Here is a 16742-nt window from a genome sequence, read left to right as displayed (position 1 = left end):
AAGGCACTGCCAGGAGTAGGTGCTGGGGGTGCAGACCTACTCTTTCAGCAGTAGCTCCCTGCTAGATTAGCCCTGCCACACTGCCAAACCCCACCCCTCGACCAACTGTAAGCAAGATCTGAGCAAAGCCAGGGATTTCCCAGCCCATTCTTAGCGGCAATAAACCATAAAGGAGAAACAAAAATGGTCTTGCTATCTATCGCTAAATCATAACAGCATTATCATAGACTACTCTAAAGCAGAGCTGACCAAGAAAAATCACATGCCCTTGTATCACTGGCTTCCTTCTGCCTTTCAAAAATGCCTTGTGTGAGCTTAAAATTCAAAAAGAAGTAATAACAGGCACCTTTTATTAGTTATATATTCACATTTCCACTGGAGTGTGGCCACGGGTCACTTCTCTGACCCTGGCACATATGGCTGCTAATGGAAAAACCTAAGCATCCTAGAGCTCCATGAAGTCATTGGGTGACCTCCACCCATGTCCCAGCAGACACAAATTCAAATAAAGTTCCCATAAATAGCACAAGCTGACAGCCCAAGCAGGGAAAAAAAAAAAAAAAAAAAAAAAAAGGAAGGAAGAACTATCATGGAGACTGATCTGCCATCTGGCCTTAGAGGTGGTTTCTGTAGCTCATAGTAGATAGAAGTGCACCATAAAAACACTTATGCTTAAGTTGCACATCTTCTGGCAACAGGGAGGGGACTCATTTCCCAGAGCTGCTGTCACTGGTCTCATTTAAGGTGATCTTGAAGAACTAACAGACCCAAGGTCTCCTGCATGCCTGCATTGACTCACCCTGTGGTCAGCAAGTCTCTCCACTTCACCACCTGTGAAACAAGGATAATGCTTACCTCATTCAAACCTATTGTAGGGTGGGTTAGTTAATGCTCTTACATAGTTTTGAATGCAAGTGTTTACCGTGTGGTAGTCGCTAATTACTAACGCAATTAGTACATTATAGCCACCCAGTTGCAAGAAGCTGCTCCACCTAATTGACCGACCTTGCACCTTGCCTCTCCTTTGTGTCTATGGAGGTGATGGGAGCCAGGGTTACCTTCCTCTTCCAACCGGTCCAATCCAAAAAAAAAAAAAAAAAGGCTGTCCTATTTATCTGCCGTTTCTCATTGTTAATCTCCTTGGAGAGGGACGCAATGTACACACACTCCTGGGCTGCAACACAAACACAAGGTGGTAAAAGCTTGGCGGTGCAGCATTCCAGGGAGTTACTGCTCTGGTATGCACGCATGTACAATGGGCACTCTGTGCTGGCCTCCACCCACGGGCTTTTAACCTCTCTCACTGCTGGTAAAAAAGAAAAAGCTTCTGGCAGACAGCATCTAGCTCAGCAGGCAGGGCAGCAGGATGAGTGCGCGACCACCGAGGGTGCAGGGAAGGGACCACAGCCATGGGTGTAATCAACCAACCTGCCTGAGACCCTACATTGAATGGGAGCTGAAATAAAACTCATGGCTCTGAGCTAGGAAGGGTCTTTCAGGTTTTGATTCACTGGGTAATGTTTTATGGAGGGTGAATAAAAATCCAACTCTCTGCCCCAAATTCTGGTTGTGGGTCTTTGACCCACGCGCTTGGTCATGACACCTAAACACTCATCCCTGCTTGGCTGCGTGCTTCCAGGTCGGTAGAAACAAGCAACAGATGAATAAAGTCATTGCATTACACCAGTGTCAGGTGAGTTCATGCCAAATCCACCTTAAAATACCTCTTAAAAATATTGGCCTCCTGATCTGCTGAGGGCCTGAAGATGATGATATCACCAGACCCGCAGGTAGCAACAAATAACCCTGCACTCCAATGCCATGCTGAATTAACTGGGTCATTGTTTTCAGTATCTCCTTACTCTCCTCCAGGGTTAATAGTTAAATGACTTGGGTGCAGGGACATTATACTTGTCTTTCTTGTTTGGGCAGGCTACCTGCGCTTTGACTAATTAGGAAACCTCACTTCAGACTTCTGAACGTGTAACCTCTTTTGGAAACCTCCCCATCTCCCCTCTCGAGGCTGCCTTCGAGCAGAAGCGCTGAAGGGACGGCGATGAACACTTTTCCTCCAGCAGCTTTTCTGCCTTAGCTGGCAATGTGCAGATTTGGAAATCTAGGGAGGAAGTGGATTTTCCAGGAGGCCTCTAGCTCTCTTTTAAACACCTGAGAGATGGGGGCTGTCTAGACTTTTAAGTGCTCACCCAAACTGCCCTTCCAGGCCTCTGAGGCTCACCAGCATGAAGTCCCATTCAATAAGCAACTACAGAGGCATTTTACCATCCAAATTAAGATCCCTGAGGAAAGTGTTACTGCTAGCAGGCTTCCTGCAGTCAAGTTAAATTTGAGGAGGATAATTCACAGGTGAATGACAACAAATTTCACAGAAGTTGGCATTAGATCTTAATTAGGGAGAGATTCATGCTTCCTCTGATAAGTAATGAGAAATAATCAAATGCCTGTGTGCTCATCCTGGCAATGGCTGCTCACACACCTCTTATCAGCTCCTCTGGGCACCTCGAACACACTTCTTGAGGCAAAGGCCTGAAGTACAAGACCTCCCTTTGGGTCATACAAGATGCCTTCCATTAAGGGCTCTGAATAAGCTCCCTATCCTGCCTCAGGCAACTACTCAAGTATTCAGATGCCAGGGCTATAAAGTGATTAAACTGAAAATTTTCTGAGGACAATAACAGAAGTGAGAGCCCACAGCAGGGGGAAGAAATCCACCTGTTTGGGATTCTCTATGAAATGAAAGTGGCTTTTGCCCTACGCACAGGAGCAACCACGTTAGTAACAAGCAAACGTTGATTAGACAAACGCAGCCCAGCCAGGTTCAGCTGCCCAGCGTTTGTGCCCCTGCTTGATGCGCTCAAGCACCAGGAGCGCTAGCAGAGAGCTTGGAGCGATATTAAGGGATGCTGCCCAAATCCCATAGTACGCTAGTCCCAGCCATGACTGTGGCTGTTGAGACTGCTTTTGATTTTTCCATAGAGTCCAAAAGGCCAGAAGATGAAAAAGAAAAAAAAAAAAAATTCTATTGAACACCTTCAAGTGAGGGGAAACTGAGGCACTACTCTGAGAGTGTCACAGTGAATATGGAGAGGAACACACATCTTCTTGAACCCCACGCCTGTCATGTTGCCTTTGGATCTCACTTTCTCTCATGTGACATGTAAGTTAAAACCCTAATCTCTGCAAAATATCAGAAATCCTGGAAGCCTCTTTACACTCTATCTTTTTAAAACCATTCGCCACAAAGCACTGGAGACTATACAGCAATATTTAATGACGAGATATCACCTTTCACTCCGAAGACTCCCGGGTTGCTTCCTCGATTATATATGCCACCGCTGAAATGCAGCTGCCTCTGGGGCAGAGGCCAATGGACAACCCACATTACACCCAAGGGAAAGTTTTGGTCAGAAACCTGCTTTTATGAGAAGAGTCAGTGAAACTTCAGAATCCATCATGGGACATAAAAACCCAACAGCCTGGCATGCAGCAAGCTGCACTGAACTCAGTTAACCCACATTAGGAATATGCCAAAAAAAGCCCTTCAACCTATTTCTTCATTATTGCTTTACAAAAAACCTGCAAATTTCAAGCGTGGTTGTGGTTGCGGTACATGCAGTGCCAGATGACCAGCAATACAGGTTCGATGGAACAGATATCTGACCATACTTTTATCTAATGGACCAGGGCATACAAGGGGGGGGCTAAGCCTTTCTTCATGGCAACTTAAAAGCAGTTCCAGAGGATGGGTAAAACTTGTGAGCCATAAAGCCAGCGTGAAGCAGACAAGTGACATAGTATGACGCAATACAAAGTCTGCTGGGATAAAATTAAGTCACTGCAAATTTATTTATTTTTTTTTTTTAACAAATTTGCACCAGAAGAATGAGTTTATATCGCGTCAGTATCATGCCCCAGTAGCACATTTAATCTGGCACTCAGAGCCCTGGAGCTAGATTTATTGCACCTTTGGACCGCAGCCTTTGTTACTTCCTGTGGCCATGATACTCTGAAAGAACAAGCCAGCTTTGGCAGGGAGCTGGAAAAACGACTGTGATAGCTATTTTCCATCCACACTATAGATCCCATAGAAAACACCCTCTCCCTTTCACCCACCTTGCGTCAATCAGGACAGAAACAAGGCAGAACTTCCCCTTTGAGCAAAACAAATGAACGTCATCTCTTATTAAAGAGTCAGAGATAGCCTGGTGATGTCCAAATCCTGACCAGACACAGCCCGGAGCATCCTGCCCTAGGTGACCCTGTGCTGAGCAGCGTGGTGGACTGGACAATCTCCAGAGGTCCTTCCAACCCCAGCCATTCTGGGCTTCTGTGATGTATTTATTTCGTTCTCTATCTCCAGTGCTTGGCAAACTGGTCTCTCTATTGCGTGACAATTTTGAACACACCACTAAAATTCCCTGTCTATAAGATATACCCAGATACAGGCACGTATAAAATGGATGTGGATATACAACAGATACAGTATGAGATCCTCAACTGATAAGAATAATTGTGAGTAGAATGACCGTATGTGAATGCCTGTAATCCACAGATTATCTACAAAAATAACTAACTGACTAACTATGGCATGTGATTCATTAGTAGGGTGAGTTAGATGCACAGGGGATTACACAGCAGAAAGGTGGTTCCTCTCCGTGTGGTCCCCTTGCCTCCAGAGCTGCTTTTGTTACAGTCCTTCCACCTCTGCATTTGATTTGGCATGGTTTATGTGAGGCCTTTCTCGGAAGGGAAGGGAAGCTCTCCTAGGTGTGGTCTATCCACATGAATACAAGGGACAAGGATTAATGGCGGTTACCAGAACAACAGAAATGTAATCTTCACTCATTTCCATCGGCTTGCCCCGAGTCTAAGTGCTACCAGCCCTCTGAACCACCACCAGCATGACTGAGTAATGCTGACAGATGGCTCTGCCTTGGCGTGCCCAAGCCCAGCAAAGAGAGCCAGGAAAAGCCACACTAGAGGTGAAAAGACAAGATAACCTGAAGATCCCTCACGGCCAGATGAGGCTGCAAGCATCCCCCCTCCCAAGATAAAGAGACAGAAATAAATGAGATCTCAAGCATATCCATAATTACAAAGGCATGTAAGTGTGCACATTACACATATGTGTATCTGTCTTCTCAACATAGAGACATTAAGAGTAGATTATAGAATCATATTTGAATCCATAATTAGGTTTGAGACTCCAAAATTAGATCAGATAGTCACCTTTTTATGTAAGTAACTAACTATCGTACAGCGCTGAAGGGAGGGCCAACTGAATGATTAAACAACTGACATGGCCATAAATCACAAGGCCCATAAAAGCAATACTGCCCAAGGTGCAGCTGTGGCAACAGCCAGCGTAGCAAAGCACCCATCTGCGGTAGAAGGAGAGATGCCCATCATGTTGCCCAAGGACTTTTACAAGCTCCTGCCTGAGAACTGTGCCAAGGTTTTATAAATCTACTCACTCACAACCTAAAGCTGTATTTGGGTGTCGGGGAAGGGAGTACAGTCATCAGACCTGTAAACACCTCCTCATGGTGACTTCTGGTCTCTGAACAACTAACCCCCTCCCACTTGTGCCCTCTGGGATAATTCCTGCTGCAGGACTGCTCCAGAGCTGGGCTCAGTTCACTGGATTTACACCTCTGAGTCAAGGAATAGGGTTTGATCCCAATGACATCGGGAGTCAGTGTGCCATTTTTACCCATCACCCTTGTGAAGATTAGGCCTCTGGGACACTAGAAAACAGAATGAGATGTCAACAGTGTTTCAACTCGCTGCAACACAAAGAGCCAAGTCAGGAGATTTGCCTGCACCAGATCAACAGCAGGTTGTGGATCTCCCGGTCTGGGAAGCACCATCACTCTTATAGTGATGTACAATCAAAGGTGACTCCTGAGATGATCCAAGAGAATAGTCCTGGGTGCAGCAGTGTGTTCCACCACAAGGACAAAACTTATTCCGTTAACAACAGCCATAAAACTCTTTGGGGAAAAGTGTTAACATGCACGAGAAGGGGACTTCAGATGTTTACTCCGTTCGAGCCAGCCCTTGCCAAGTGCACCATCCTGGAGGCAGTGGCAGCCACTCCAGGCTACAAATGGAAAGTTTTATGGGTATTTAGGGAAAGGTTATTGGCACAGAGACCGGCCACAGAAAGCAAAAGCCTGCACAATTCCATCATCTGTATTACCAAACTTTCCTAGATCGACTCTGCTCTTGGAGAGCTGCCATCAGACACAGTAGCCTCCTTCTAACACCGTCGTGGTAGGGCAATAATCTCTCCTTCTCCTTCTGATCAAACATTTCCCTCTGCACCCTGAAATGTGTGGAAAATGATTTCTCTATATAAATCATTAACGAGAGGTTTGTTTTTATTTACTGCTGCTGCCACAGGACTCCTCCTTCCTCCTTCTCTTTTTTTTTCCTCTCCTCCATTATTTCATTTTTGCTTGCACAAGTGCCAAATACACCAGCTTTCCCTCCCTTTAGGAAAAACAGAGAAATAACTGAAATAAAATGACACATCTGATAGAGAATGAACCAGGTCTTGGCTCAGCATCCATTCCTCAGAGCTGTAAGTGATGGCACAAGGAGGACCAAAAAGGCGCTGGTCCAGGATCTATCCTGTGCCCAGTCTAGAGGCTGTACAAACAACACATCCCATGTTACTCAATTCTGCATGCTTCAAACAAGACTAGGAGTAGGAAAGGTTGGATTTTGTCCATGCAGGCTTGCACTGTTTGTTTCCATGCTGAGTAAGCAGTGGTGTCTTGCTCGGTGCTGTGTCACGTTCTAAGCACCTCCAGCATCAAGGGGGGACTGTGGGAAAATGGGGCATATAAAGGGCATGCAAGAAGAAGAGTAATAATTTGGGATATTTAGAGGAAAGCACTGAGATTGATTTGCTTTAAACAATGTATCAGTCTTTATTCTTTGAGGGAGGAGAGAAAGTCTAGGTCAGCAAAACCAAGAAGTACCCTTAAAGCCTCGTGGATTGCAGAAGGAAAAGCAGGAGGCAAAAGCAGAGCAGGACACAAGTGGACGCGGCTGGACGCGCGCAGGGCAAAGAGCAGCACAGCAACGTCAAGAGGCATAAACGTTAGTCAGGAGCATGCCGGTGGGAAGACTTGAGGCCAGGAATAAAGGCAAGATAACTAACAGCTGCTATGGGCAAAGGAAAGGACTAGCTTTGCCTCTAATGAGGCTGAAGAGGAAGCGGTTACAGAAGTGCTAGGAGAAGTTGAGTCAGACGTGAGATAAGAGCCTGCTGAGTACCTGCACTCCCAAAAGGCCTCTCCAGCTGAACTACTTCATTGTGCTCTTTGTGCGGCATTGCACACATCAAACTCTCTCTGAGGTGGCAAAGAGGATAAGGAGCACCAGATTCAAAGCTCAAATCCCTATTCAAGCAGGACCAGGGCTTTGGATTGTTATTCCCTTGTAATGCCACTGACTTCAGGATGGTGTTAAAGGTTGGATGCTGTAGCCAGCTGTTCAAAGGAGGTGATTCTGCCCCTGTACTCCACTTTGATGAGACCCCACCTGCAGTATTGCATCCAGATCTGGGACCCTCAGCATGGGAACAACTTGTTGGAGCAAGTCCAGAGGAGGCCACAAAGATGATCAGAAGGCTGAAGGACCTCTACTATGAGGACAGGCTGAGAAAGTTGGGATTGTTCAGCCTGAAGAAGGGAAGGCTCTGGGGAGACCTTGTTGTGGCCTTTCAGTAACTAAAGGAGGCTTATAAGAAAGATGGGGAAAAACTTTTTAGCAGGGCCTGCTGCGATAGGGCAGGGGGTAATGGTTTAAAACTAAAAGAGGGGAGATTTAGATGAGATATAAGGAAGACATCTTTTATGCTGAGGATGGTGAGACACTGCCCCAGGTTGCCCAGAGAGGTGGTAGATGCCCCATCCCTGGAAACATTTCAGGTGAGGCTGGATGGGTCTCTGAGCAACCTGATCTAGTTGAAGATGTCCCTGTTCGTGGCAGGAGGGTTGGACTAGATGTCCTTTAAAGGTCCCTTCCAACCCAAACCATTTTATGGTTCCATTCTGTGATTCTATGGGGTCAGAATTTGGGGGAATCGAAGGTCAAGTCATTCCTGGGTGCCCCGTCTCTCCACTGATGACATGTAGGTCTCTGTCTCTTAGAATCTCAGTCCTTCACTTAGGTCCCAACCAAGCAAAGTTTGGTCTGTGAATTCCAATGGGTCAAGAGGCCCCTGAACTGAGGCATCCATACCACTGCTCCCCAGCTGGAGTTGAATAAGGCCCCAGTCCCTACCTATGGCTATACTGCAGCTTATTGTTATTTTAGCTGTTGCTTACACTATTTTTTTCAGAGGTTTTCCTCAAGGGCCCTGGGAGGTCTGTTCACTGAGCTAAGCCTGAAGAAAATGTTCTGGCCTGAAATCCATGCTTAAAAGGCAGCATGTTTTAAGAGCAGCGTGTCTTCAACTGATAAAAGGATGGAGGAACAGGACCTATGTTTCTGTGACTACCTCCTATGACACGGAACTGGGATCTAATGTAAACCAACACCTATAGCAAATGCTATTTATGACACTTGCCAAGCAGGATTTGTAAGGACAGTGCCTCTCTCTTTAAGCCAGCAGACTGAATGATCTCCATCGACTTTAGGACACCTACAATGACACTTTTAATTTGACATGGCGTCATAAACCATGGCCTCCATTTTTTTGTCCCCCTCAAACACTAAAAGAAGACAGAGGCCTTCAACAAACCCTGTGTTTATATCCATTTATCAGCTCAAAGTCCGGCAGTTTAGACTGCTGCCCTGTTTAAAAGCATGTTGTTAGAATAATTTAAAAGGGAAAAGTGTTTCCTCTTCTTCCACAACCCTCACTTTTTCTGAATAATTAGGGAAAAAAAAGGAACAACTGACAGATGGAGAGAATTTACTCAACATTTCAGGAAGAAAATTGCCATCAAGCAAAGAGAAAGCATGACATTTTTCAGTCCATTAGGTGAAGGTTTAGGGAAGCTACAAGGATGTGAATATATGGGTTAATATTTTAAAGTGTTTTGCAACCTTAGGAATAATGGGCACGTATAATAACACTTTGCCCAGATGCCTGCTCTAATACTTTGCATGTATACAATCCTGTTCAAACACTTACTAAACTCCCCCAGTTAAGCTTCACATCTCTGATCCCTTCTGAAAAAGAACTGAAGAATTCAGTAGAGAATTATTCCCCTGTACAGAATTACACTGAATCCTCACTATAGAGCTCCATAGGAAGGCTTTAGAGAGAAAAAGAAAAAAAGAAGAAAAAAAGAAAAAAAAAGAAAGAAAAAGAAAAAATTACAGGAAGGATTTCCTTGTCTAGCCAACTAATAGTGTTTTAGAGGTGTTTCAGTGGAAACCCCATTGCATTCTCCAAAGCCAAAATTTAGCAAGACTCTAGGAGAGGTAGGCATGGGTCACAGCATCGCTCCAGAATATGCTAGGTCTGGAAACACACAGTGAAGTTAGGCCAGTGTCCAAGTCTTAGAAATCACATCGGTAGGATATTTAGGATATGTGGATTCATATGGAGGAAAGACACGCCTGTAGTGCCTTTCAGCTTGACCTCTGATTTGAGTATCATCATTTTCTCCCTTCCATCTTAAAACCAACTTCCCCAACTGCTAAAATACCGGGACAGAAACAGAATGATTCATTGTATACATATATATAACTCCGTTTTAAAGGTTAAGGCTAACAAAAATTTCAAAGTAACATAAAACCTCAGGCTTCCGATCTTTAACCCATCTCTAATTTTGAGGTATTTAAGTGAGTCCTGGGTTACCCCATGCTTGCCTACCACACATTCTTCTGAGCAGCTTTCCCGAGTACTGTTGCAGGAGATACTGTACTGCAGGAGAAGAAACTTTGCCTTCGTCACTGTCACATTCATACAGCCCTTAACTGCCCAGGACTGCACAGCAGCTCTTACAGAAACAGGAATTCACTCCTTCAAAGGCAGTAAGAAGCTAAATAAGTAGCCCCCACAACAGCATTTCGCCTCCACCCCAGCATCCCACTCTGCCAGGCATTTGCATCCCAATATATCATGCTCTGCAGAGCCAAGCCTTGGGCCGCACTGCACTTTGGTATTCACCAGGGCAGGTCAGAGCCTTGCCATCACCTTCTGACCTTACGTTTGCATGGAAATTGGTCTCCTCCTGCATCGCTTTTCCACACATTATGCTTGCTTTCAAAGAAGTGCATCAGACTCACGGGCTCTACCTAGGGAGGACAACTCAGGCTCATCCTTACCATTTGCACAACTCCTTTTTTCCTCCTGCAAGACCCTGATGCTGGATGGACACAAGCCTCATCACTGCCCCCACACATAAGCAACAGTAAACTGGACCCCGCGATCTGTGAGCAACACTGGTGACCGTATTCCCAGAGTACTTCTCTGGCCACCTTCCTGTTTTGTCGCCTGTGCTTCAGCCTTATCATTTTGCCCTGCATATCTGAAGTCAACAGGTTCATCACCATTCTGGCAAAGGCACATGGGTTCGGTGGACAGGCAGCCAGTCAAAGATCATAGAGATAGAGAGGCTAGAGACCTTGCAAAGATTCCCAGCTAGACTGGGAAGTAAACTAGAGTTGTAAAGATCATAATCAAGCCTGGATCAAATCCTGCCAATCCTCAGGTGTTTGAGGTCCAGAGTTTCGATTTGGCCTTCTAGAGAGAGAGAGGTGACTAACCTGAGAACTCTTCAAAATTTTCAATTTCATAAAAGACAACAAAAGCCTAAATGAAATAATGCCAGAAGATTGCTTTTCATATCCAGCTGCCCTACAGCTTATGGTAAAAGCTCATCATTGTGTTTGGACAATCTGTGCTGCAAAGTAAATCCAACTCCAAAAGGGCAAAATAGCCTCTAACTCTGCTCCCTCTCAAGAGCTGATAAACAGAAATTACCACCTCCTACTTCCTTCAGACATTTCCTCAGCCCTGAAAGACAAGCTGCATTATCCTCTGACTGCTTTTATTCAATTTAAGAAATTATTTTTCCTTTGCCTTTACCTATTTATCCCACTCGCTTTGCTCTCTCTACGACCAGTTAAATGTGAGTGCAGAATCCAGGAGCCTGTTGGGGAGCTGTGCTTGTTCCCAGCATCCAGCAGCTCTCCAAGCAGGTCCAAATATGCAATGCATTTTTGAAGCCGCATCAAGTGAAGCCTTCACGATGAGAGAAGGAGAAAGAAACCATCTCTAAGGGTTTGAGTGCACCTCTGAAACAACTGCGCTAACAACGCGCGCTTGCAACCTGATTTCATGCCCTTATCAAAAGGCAAAGCAGTCCCAACCTCAAAAGTTTGGAAATCGTTTTCAGATCTGACAGTTCCCCCAGGCTAAAACCTGGAGCTGAGGGGTTTTAAAGCCCATCTTTAATCAAGATGACAATTTCCTAAAAGGATGAGTCATTTTATTTCCTCAACAATAATAATGGGAAAGGAAACCTTTTTTTTTTTTTTTTTTTTTTAAGCAAGCTGGAAAGACAGAAAGTAACTAGAACAGAACCTATAAGAGTAGCAAAACCAGTCCCAGTAGAAACCACAAGCCCTGCAGGAAAACACTGGGAACCTCCTCTGCTAAAGTTCTCCCACAGACTCCTGCCTTTCTTCCTAGGCTTCGTAGCTAAAGCTTGGATTGCTGCTGCCCTAAAAGTGCCCAGTCTTCCCAGCAATGAGGCTAGATTTTGCTGTGGGTTTCATCTGACCACCTTTTTCTTTTGTGCACAGATTTGACGCCCTTCTCTCGTCACCAAATGCATGCTCAATCACAGCACTTATACACTCAAAACCCTCCATGTCCACATGTTACAGTAGGCAAAAATGACATGCTGAATTTCTGATCATGGCTCAAATCCCATTCAGTTGGCCCTACTGCATCATGGAGCAGATTTTGGCAGTTATTAACACTGCCTTTCAACATCATCACGGACCCATAGATCACAGATACTCCAGAGATGGGTAGTTAACGGGGAGCAAGAAAGACCGCCTAGGCATATGGTTAAACAAATCAGTCATCAATTCACTGGGAGAGCTTTCATTTCCATCACAGCAATCTGTTGGATCCCAGAACTGTTTTTACGTGGTTCATTAGACAATAGCCTTTCTTGCTACTAGTTGGGTCAAGAGTCAAAATTGCTGTGTAATTGCAAGTCTCCAAGCACAAGGCAAGAGTTTTTCAGTCCTGGAGGGTGTCGTCCAAAGGGGAAAGAAAACAGAAGGGAAAGATTATGTGTGAGCAATTGAGCCCTAGTGAGAGGGCAAAAAAAGTCACTGAAACTGGGATTAGCCAAATCTTGTAACGGAAAACAAGAATCCTGTTGGTAAGCTGGCACTTACATCTAAGAGACACGTGTGCTGGGGAAAACGAGCTCAAAGGATGGGTCAAAACAGACCAGAAGAGTAAATTAAACATCATCCAAAGCCAAACAATGATGGTTAGGCCTTTTCAAACATTTAACTCCTTGAGTTAACTAAGCATGTAGCAACAGCAGTTATTAAAAAAGAACAGTTCCCAACTTAATCAAAGTACATTATTGGAAATGATACTGAGGAACCTCAGTAGAGAAACCCAGTAAATATCAAGTCAAGCTAAATAGCTTAGTTATGATTATTATTAATAATAAATCATGGCCACTGTTTCTTTTGTTTGCCAACAGCTAGCATCATTTATGGCTCTACGCAAACCTAAAACACCATTTTATTACATTTCAGAGACTGCATCCTCCTAAAATGATAATGTGTTAATAATCTATGCTGGGCTTTTTGGCCGGAACCAAAGAGCTCAAACAACTTGAAATAACACCAGCAAAAAATTATTTATTCCCCATCCCTAGTTGCAGAGAAAACAGAGGTTTTCTTGGCTCAGTTACTTCTCAATAGATTTCTGGTTTCAATTAAAACTTTGAGTCTGAGAAGTCAAAAAAAAAAAAAAAAAAGCCAAAGCCAATAGGAGATGGAAGAGAAGTCTCCATTCACTGTGTGTTTCTGCTTTCTTCTCCCCCCCCCCGGCTTTTACATAACCCTTCCAAGCTAAAAGCTGAGATTAAAGTACAGCTATATTGTTTGGAGGGTTTTTTCTCCTTTCATCTAAAAAACAAATGGAGAAAAAAAAAAAAGTTTCTCCTTTGAGTGGCAGTTGGTTCAGACCGAGGGGAGCAACCTCAGCGAAGGCTGAGGAAGCGCAAGAAGGTGTGTGTGAAACAGACACTTGCACGTTTTCCCTGATAGGCATTTTTTTCCTCCCGTCTGCGATAAAAGGTCCTAGACACTTGTTTCCTCAGGTTTGTGATATCGCTGCCAAACGTTACACGGGCGATTATATCATTACTAGAGCCCGCACCAAGTTAGTCCTGGCTGCAGGGGCTGTCGGATCAATAATTGTTCCCATTTGGGTCCATAATATTCAACACGGGATTGGATTTGCCAGCAGTCCTTTACCCCTGAAATCCTCCTGTCAATACGAAAAGGATCAAATTACTTTCCCTGACAGCAGAGGACTAGCAGGCTCAGCGCTTTGCTCGCCTCGCACATCTTTTGCCGTTTGACAGACGGACATATAAGGCAACACGGCGGGTCCCCGTGTCCCCCCCGCCCCGGGCCCGGCCCGGCCCCGGCAGGGCCACCGCGAGCCCGCGGCTAATGAAACACCTCTGCTTGCGGAGGGAGAAGCCCTGCCCGGCTTCCCCTTATCCCCCCCGCCCCTCCATCCATTTGCTTGTGGCGGACTCCTCCCAGTGCCCAGCTCGGCTCGCCCAGCTCCAGCAGCCGCCGACCCGCACACCCTAGTCCGAGGTGGGGGGCACCGCCACCCCACGGCACCGGGATGAACGGTCAGTGGCCCCCACCCCCAGCCGCCTCCCCATGCACATCTCCCTCCACACACCACCCCTCCACGCACGTCCTCCTTCCCCCCCTGCGGGGAAGGCCCCCCGCATCTCCCCTTTCAAACCCACCCGGGGCATGGGGGACCTGCTTGCCGGGAATGGCGGGGGGACGACGACGGGCTGTTCCCCCCCGCCCCCCCGTAGGTCCGGTTCCCGGCGGTGAAATGCCCTTTTAGCATCAGGCGTCAGGCCCGAGATTATCAGTGCCGTTTATTTGAAGCGGAAACGAATCGGAAATCCTTCTCTCAACTGCCTTTTTAGACACATAAATACGCGCAGGCAGGGGCGGGCAGCGCGGGGGATCGCCGGTGCCCGGTGTGATGCGCACACACGCACTCACACACACACACACACACACAGTCACACACACACACACACACACACACACACATCGGGAAATAAGGGCTGGAGGGGGCCCCCGCCTCGCCGGAGGGACACGATTGCCCCTGCCCGCCGGGGAGACCCAGCCAGGAAGGGGCGTGAGTGTGTGTGTGAGTGTGATTGTGTGTGTGATTGTGTGTGAGTGTGTGTGCACGGAGCCTTGCGCCAGGGCTGGAGTTGACAATAGCCGCCCCCCGGCTGCAGGCTGCGTTGTGCCCCCCCGACACAAACATACACAGGCACACACCCCCTCCCGATAATATCGACGGTATTCAAACCGCCCAAAGCCGAACTCCACTTCTACCAGGGGTGGAGGGGTGTGGGGGGAAAGAGGGGCCACCGGGGTCCCGGGAACGGCAATCACCAGCTTATTGATAACCATTATTAACGCGCCTCACTTCGGCACTGAGCAGGGGGAAGGGGGGGGGGGGGGGGGGGGAGCTGTCCCGCATTGCTAATTACACACACACACACACACACACAACCCCTTTCCTCCACCCCCCAACACTTCTTTCCTCCTGCAAATTGCCGCTTTTCGGGGCTGCGTGTCCTTTTCAATGTCAAAACAAGCGCGGGGCCGCGGCGGCCGCCCCGGGGCAACACCGCTACCGCCCCCCACCCCCCGGCCCCATTCCTGAGCACCCCCCGCGCACACACACATACACACACACACACACACGCGCGCGCACACACACACACACACACAGACACACACACACACACACACACACACATCCCCATAAGGTTACAACGTTGCTCTCTAGCTCCACTTAACCTGCAATTTACGAAGCGGGGGGGTCTCCCCCCCGGCCTCTCCACACGCACACACATAGCTGCCACCTACCCCCGGCACTATCGGGGAAACACATGCAGGCTACCAAAGGGGTGGGGGGAGATAAAGCGGGGGTAAATATATTACACAAAGTCCTAAAAAAAAAATTGCAACCCCTTCCCAGCAGCACGGTTTTACACACCCCCCCCCCCCCCCCCCCCAAAAAACCACACACATACACACACTCCCACCAGCCACAAAGCGTTGGGAGGGAAGGGGTCGGAGGGGGAGAGGACTCGCATGCATTGCACAGCGAAGAAATATCCTCCCCCCCCCCCCCCCCCCCCCCAAATAAATAAAGCCCTTTCCGCGCCATCGCAAAGTCACAACACGAAAAAAAAGGAGACGACATTAACTTTTGCATGCAGAGGGGAAAAAAGGCGGGGGGGGGGGGGGGGGGCGAGAAGGGAAAAGAAACAGGGGTAAGACCCTCCTGCAAACCGGATCGTCAAGACAGACCTTTCCTCGATGGCTCAGGTTTTTTTGTTGCCCTTTTTTTTTTTTTTCTTTTTTTTTTTTTCTTTTACTAACCCATATCCCCAAAACGGCAGCGGGGGTTTCTTAGCAGCTTCCTCCTCTTCTTCTTCTTCTTCTTTCTTCCTCCTCCTCCTCCTCCCTCGGATTTCCCCCCTTCGTGTCTCTTCTCTTTTAGATCCCGGTTTCAATCCCTCGCCACAGCCCCCAAAGGTGCTTTTGCTTGTGTTGCGGCAAACCCATGGCGGTGTTCATCTGTCAGATTAGGGGAGCGCACGGCCGCGCAGCACACGCAGAGCAGAGAGGGAGGAGGGCGGGGGGGGGGGGGGGGGAGGAGGAGGAGGGAAGGCACCCGGAGAGAGGGAGATGGACGGACAGACGGAGGGATAGATAGCTCGGCGGATAAATGATAGATAGATATAGATAAATAGAGCGAGATAGAGCAAGAAGGGGGGAAAATGGCGTCTTGGAAGCCGGAATCCCGGAGTAAATCAAATTAACACGCAACACCCAGAGCAGTCCCGGCTAATTTTAGCAGGATCCAAAATAAAATGAAAAAGGAAAAAGGGGGTGGGAAGGAGGAGATTGTGTGTGGGGGGGGGGGGGGTGTGGAGGGGGTGAAAGAAAGGAGGAGGGGGGGAAGGAGAAAAAAAAAAAGGAGAGAAAAAAAAGAAGAAAAAAAATCAATGCACTGGATAAAATCCTGGATTTGAAATCGATGGAGCTTGTCTCTGTCTCTCTGTCTCTCTCGCTTTTTCTTTTCTTTTCCTTTTTTTTTTTTTTGCCTTTTTTTTGGAGGGGAGCTCTTTTTTGCTTTCTGTTTGTTGTTGCTGGTTGTTTGGGGGCCTTTTGAAGGGGGGCGAAGCAGAGGAGAGGGGGGGAAGCGTTTTCGGTTTTGCTTTTCCCGGCGAGGAGTTTTTTTCGTCGGTTTTGGTTGTTGCTTTTTTTTTTTTTTTTTTTAAGAAAAAAAAAAAAAGCCACACGAAAAGAAAGAAAGAGGGGGGAAAAACAAAACAAACAAACAACAAAAAAAAAAAAAAAAAAAAAAACAAACAACCCCGCGACGAGAAAAGGTCTGCTGCTTTGGCGGCGAGGAAGCTGCT

The 16742-nt window shown here is 46.9% G+C and overlaps 1 protein-coding gene across 5 annotated transcripts in view; it reads right to left on the bottom strand.

Moving 5' to 3' along the window:
• The window catches only part of SETBP1 (SET binding protein 1), a 270384-nt gene extending 254442 nt beyond the window's left edge, over positions 1 to 15942 (bottom strand). For all 5 annotated transcript variants that reach the window (XM_054186478.1, XM_054186476.1, XM_054186473.1 and 2 more), the window contains exon 1: positions 15697 to 15942. The gene's annotated coding sequence lies outside the window, so the exon portion shown is untranslated. The remainder of the gene's footprint in view (positions 1 to 15696) is intronic.
• Positions 15943 to 16742: the final 800 nt, after the last annotated feature.

Source organism: Rissa tridactyla, chromosome Z (assembly GCF_028500815.1).
Source record: "Rissa tridactyla isolate bRisTri1 chromosome Z, bRisTri1.patW.cur.20221130, whole genome shotgun sequence".
Taxonomy (NCBI): Eukaryota; Metazoa; Chordata; class Aves; order Charadriiformes; family Laridae; genus Rissa; species Rissa tridactyla.
The sequence above is the reverse complement of the archived record's forward strand: the minus strand, read 5'-3'. Positions and strand labels throughout refer to the sequence as shown.